Genomic DNA, 6,078 nt, shown 5'->3' on the forward strand with positions numbered 1-6,078 from the left:
GTGAATAACCATGGACTGCAAAAAGAACCAATAAGTCCATTCTCAACCAACTAAAGATCACCACATGATTGTCTACTATCATTTACAAACGGGTGCTTAGTGGCCATATTGCCAGGAGCAAACCAAACAGTCTCGACAAGCTAGTAATGGTTGGGAGGTTTGATGGCAGGAGAAATCGGGGATGATCTCCTACCCGTTGGTCTGACCAAATTAAGACAATTATTCTCAACATCCCTTATGCACTGAGGCAAGCTGAGGATGGAGTGATTTGGAGGCGATTTGACGGATCTGTTAGGGCTTTTCAAGACAGAAACTACCTTCAGTAATAAAGAAGTCGGCAAGCAATCAACCTTCTTTCTATTTAAACGTGCTTCGCCGGAAATCGAATCTAGATACACCATGTGGATCAAACACAAAATAAAGCCATCTGCATATTGTAAATTGTTCTTGGTATTCACATGTATACTTGAAGCAATTGGTACATAGGCAACTATATAAAATAATACAAAAAGTAACAAAATTTGAAAGGTTAACTTAACGAAACTGACGTACAACTAAACGTAACGTAACCTTTTTAATTGTTGCACAATGATACGGTCGACACTAATAATTTCGCAAATTGAAGATTGAAGTACCTAACAAAATAAATATTTACAAAAGAGTCTTAATATTCTCTAACAAGATCAAAAAGTTTTAAATCGTGAAACGGGGTCGCAACACTCATTTTACAATATTACTTGCATTACTCTGAGTTCTACCAATGACTGTGCATTTTTTTAAAGATTTTAAAGTACAAGGTTTCAAATAAAATTGTTGTAGCTTCTAACAAATGTGAAGCTTGAGCGTGCGACTCTTTTTCCTGAGGTCGTAGGTTCGATCCCCGACTGTGCACCAATGGACTTTCTTTCTATGTGCGCCTTTAACATTTGCTCGAACGGTGAAGGAAAACATATTGATGAAACCAGCTTGCCTTAGACCCAAAATGTCTACGGCGTGTGCGAAAAGAAGGCTGATCACCGATTTTCCTATTAGATTAACAAATGATCATAAAACAGATAAAGAAATCTAAAGACCAGACCTAACAAGGATGTAGCGCCACTGATTTGTTTTTATAAAAAAAATACTAATTAATACTTCTTTAATTAATGTACACAATTAAATGAAACAGTTTTTTACTATTAAATTTGGTTTGAAGTCGGTGTTTGTTAAATAATTGATTACTTTGCCAGCTGTATATACTTACTATATTGTATGATATTAGAAACTGCTAAAAGATGGCATTATATTACAATAATTACGATATAAAACAGTATTTCAATATGTATAACACACAAAGTAAGTATATAGTGTGTATATGTGTCAGTTTAATTATTGCAAAGCAAATCTATTTCGCTCACAATATTCGCATAACTTTTTCTGCTTTCTTGGGCCATTTTTGTACAATAAATTAATTCTACCTTAAGTGTTTACAGTCAAAATAAATAAAGAAATCTAAAAAAGCTGTTTCTAAATTTCTAAAGTCTTTACTTGATGCGACAGAAACACCAGCCTCTCACCAAGATGTTCAATGCCTGCATTGTGAAGAGACAAATAAAATGTATTATTATTATTATTATTATTATTATTATTATTATTATTATTATTATTATTATTATTATTATTTCAAGGTTTCAGCTTCTGTGCCAGGAACGGTTATTGTTTCGCTAAAAAAACCGGATCATAGATGTTTGTAGTACAATTATATTTATAAGAGAAACCACGGTTTAGGTGTAGGTTTAGCTTTAAGCTCTACGAATAAATGATAATAAGTGCACTCATATGTAACGAATGTAGTGTAATAAGCAAAAGTAAATCGGCAAGGCCGTCCAAGGCAGGCGAGCTCGACACGTGGGAACGCTCTCTCGGTTGTAGAGCCATACCTGTTGCCACACTGACATTCACTTTGTTCTGACTTTAATCAATTCACTTTGTTCTACCAGACATTCGTAAGACATCGTGTAGAGGAATCCGATATGTAATTACGAAATATAGATTTAAAATTAAACAATAATAAAAGAGTTTTCATTCGAGGGAAGTGGCTAAAAATAAAAAATAAATAAAAATCGATGACACCCCAATTTTGAATTAACCATAAAACGTATGTTTTTTTTACTTAAAATCTGTACAACTATGTATAATTCGAGGTATAATAATAGTTTCATTATTTAAAATTACTATTAATTATATTGAAGATTATATGAATTAAATGTTTAAGACACAAAATGTGTATGTCAAAATATGCAAACTCTATAAGGATCAGGTCAGGTCCTTCATCTTCTTCGTCCTCTTTAAGAATCTGATAAGTCTCGGCAACAATCAGGCGCTGAAGCTTGCAGGGGAATGACCGAAAAAAGTTGTTACGACATTTGTTATTTTAATTATTTTCGATTGCAACGTTTAAAATGGAACATGACAACATTTAATTCTAGATTCGAGTTATAATTTGATTAATATAAAAACAAGTTGCCACATAAATTGCAATCACTTTTTACAACAAATAAAAAGTTGTTTTAGATAGTTAAGAAAATAAAATAGTATTTGAATTATAAAAGTTTTTATCGCGCTTGGGAGTGGCGTGAGAAACCTATTTATAACATTGACGATTTAATGTGTGCAAGAACCTTTAAAGGTAAAGTTGAAACCTACTGATAGATGAAGCTGCAACAAATCGATACCTCCTAAGTAGGGGAGCGAGGGGCTAGTTGTAACAATTTTAACAAATAATTGAATATCATGAAGTGTATTGGCTAAATTATTACCAAATAAACTTTGATCGATACTCTAACTATTAATCTATGAAGTCGAATTGAAATATTATTAAATCGACAGGCAACTATCTCACAATTATGATTTTTTTTGAAAAAAGGGAAGTGTTACAACTTACCCCGTGGTTGGGGCTAGTTGTAACATCTGTTGGGGCAAGTAAGAACAACAAAAAAAACAACAATATGACACCTTCAATCTTTATTTTTCGCAGATTTTTTAACTTTTCCTTTCCCCTTTCGCTTTTCTTTATCATCTTTTGTTGCTTTTTCTTCATATTCCACTCTCAAAGCTTCTTTTTCAGGTGTATCTGTCAGAATAGGAGACTTCCTTTTGTGTCTGCAAATTATATTTGTTTTTCGTGGTGGCGCCTTTGGTAATGGTCTAATCTTTCATTGGGAAAATTGATTTTGACCAGAGCAACTTGGAGTTGGTTTGTTCGCAGTTTCAATGTGGCGTATATTTATATCCACTTCAGGAGCAGAATCTAATAAATAGTTGTGGATGTTCAAGATTCAACGATAAATTCTCACTTTCATTTAGAACATTTTCTGATTGTTCTGTAGGATCTGGACGATCAGTAACATAAGAGGGCGTAAAGTCACTATCTTGGAAAATATAAACATTCAAAGACCAAATACCAGAAGCTTTAAATCTACTGATGATATTTGCAGGGTTCAAGGAAAGTGATAATGACTCCTTCACTACACTTCGGATGTCATAAATAGCCATCGTTTTTCCTGGATTGTTATACATCGATACAGTTTGTGCTCTGTTCACGTGGTTTTTAAAAGGGTCGTAGACTCCTACAACCATAGGTTGCAAATTGTGGGAGCAATGGGGGGAAAAGATAACATGATAACATTGTTTTCTTTGGCTTTTTCGACAACTGCAATATTCATACGTGAGCCATGATTATCGAGCAGTAACCGAACTGGCTCTTTCTTGGTAGGTTTCGCGTGTTTGATAAAATGATCTATAAAAATCAAGAATTATTTTTCAGTCATCCCACCCTGAAGAATTGCCAGCTCCAATGCAATCTTGAGGTCCACCGCGAATGAACATTTCTGAGTATTTAAGCCGGGGAAAAATAAACATCGAGGTTTTGTTACAACTAGCCCCTAGATATAGTTCTTAATATTTATCACGATAACTATTAAATCAACTTAGTAATCTCGAAAACTGTTACACATCATCATAAATAGTTATATTTTAGCATAAAATAAAATATATAAAACTTCAAAGCTACGAAAATAGTAAAACTAACCAAAAATTTACGTAAGTAAAATTATAGGTTACCTGTCAACAATAAAGCGTTTGCACACACCCACTCACTACGCCGTCTGGTGGGACCCTGGCTGTGGTAAAGTGGTGAGGCACGTTATAAGTTTAAGATTAGGTAAAAAAAAAAGTGAATAAAATTCAAATTCCTATTGAAAAAGGTCTGTTACTATTTACCCTTGTTACAACAAGCCCCGCGCTCCCCTATACTGAGTCATCTAACAAATTTAGGTATTTTGTTTTTTTTATACAAAAGTACATAATAAACCATGATCTTAATGTTAGTGTTATTTTTTTTTTTAAAAAGACCTATAATTACCGAGATAATTTCACGTATACTAAATCAATTTCAACATCAGTTAAAATCGTACATTGTATACTGATCCAAAGAACATTGTATCAGTATTCGCGGGGCGTGAGAAGGGACGCATTGATACAAGTATATTATGGCTCAGTATACGATAAATGACGGCGAGGGCGCGAATTTTTTTTAATTTTCTCAATAATAAGGTGAATAATACTAATGATACAATTAGCAATATCTCAGGAATCGGTGATATAATGCAAAACAGGGATGAATATGGTAAGTTACATTGATATACTTTATTTATGTTACATAAAGTGTGATTTTGCCATTTTTGTTTGATAATTGTTACACGTTGCTTAGTACGCCGTATACTGATACAACTATATTTACACCTGTTTACAACGAACAAACTTTATAAAGAAGACACTTGATTTATCTGGCTATAATAATGTACTAATTCAATTTTTGATATATTTGTTTTAATTGTGGTATAATATATTTTTTTATGTGTTATAAATTTTATAACTTGATATTGGCACGTTAAATATAAAAATATGAATTCTTGTGTTTTTAATTGTTGTTTGTTTTAGAGTCTCCATTGCCACCGGATGCAAATTTTATGGAAGAGGAGCTATCAATACTTGATGATATTGATTAGAATGATAGCAAGGAAGTATCGCAGAATATCCCTTCTAATGCTTACATATTATTCCTAGATTATATTCTTTGCTCTTCGCCTTGGGTATCGAATGTTGATAACTGAACTCAAAAAGGAGATCGATCGCCATCAGTCATAGAGAACACTCCAGGTAATTCGCCCATCCAGAATAGCATTATAGAAAATTATTGTGATATTACTCCAGTAACATCGCCGTATAATTCTTTTGACTCATCTCCTGTTAATTTCTGACATTAATGATATCACATACTCATCGTCCAATAACGCCAAAAGCGCATTTCCATTGCGAAAAAAGATAAAGAAAGGCTAAGAGTTTTCATAAAAAATGTAAGGATAAGGAGAGGAAATATAAGCTTAATAGAGGATTGGAATATATGTCAGTAGAAACGGAAGAGTACATGCTACGAGAATTATGAAAACTTCTTGCCCCTCAACTTGTCGGAAAAAATGCAGTGAGAAATTAACAGAATGTTTTGGATTATTGGACCACCGAAGACAATGGGTTTTTTGGCAAGATATGTTGTAAGAGCTGGAAAAAAAGAGAAAAAATATTGTCGATAAAAAAAAGCAGTGAAGGAGATAATATTATTAAAACCACAAAAATATCGGTTTGCAAAACTATGTTCTTGAGAACTCTTTCTATTAGTTTTGATTTTGCTTATACAGATTTAGAAAAGTCCGATAAAGGTAATGGATTTATTAAATCAGATAGCGTGGTCTTTGGATGAACATATAATCCATCCGATAACGTTCACAGTGTTATAGATCACGTTGAAGCATTTTCTCCTGTAGAGTCACATTACACTCGCCAAAAATCAAGTAAAAATTATCTGGAAGGCTTTTTATCCTTCCCAAAACTCTTCATGAATCGAATGGTTTATGGACTACTGTGAGACAATATCTATATATAGGTTTTATAAACCCAAAAAAGATATTTGTGAACAATGTCACATTTATGAAAATAACAAGCAAGTTCTGCAGGCAGATAAAGAAAAGCATGAAGAGCATT

At 33.0% G+C, this 6,078-nt stretch overlaps 1 long non-coding RNA gene across 1 annotated transcript; it reads left to right on the forward strand.

The window, feature by feature from the left end:
* The first annotated feature begins 4,479 nt into the window (after nt 1-4,479).
* Nucleotides 4,480-6,078, forward strand: LOC125053358. The gene is made up of 2 exons (XR_007117561.1): nt 4,480-4,666; nt 4,981-6,078. It is a non-coding gene; the product is annotated as an uncharacterized LOC125053358 (long non-coding RNA).

Source organism: Pieris napi, chromosome 10 (assembly GCF_905475465.1).
Source record: "Pieris napi chromosome 10, ilPieNapi1.2, whole genome shotgun sequence".
Lineage (NCBI taxonomy): Eukaryota > Metazoa > Arthropoda > Insecta > Lepidoptera > Pieridae > Pieris > Pieris napi.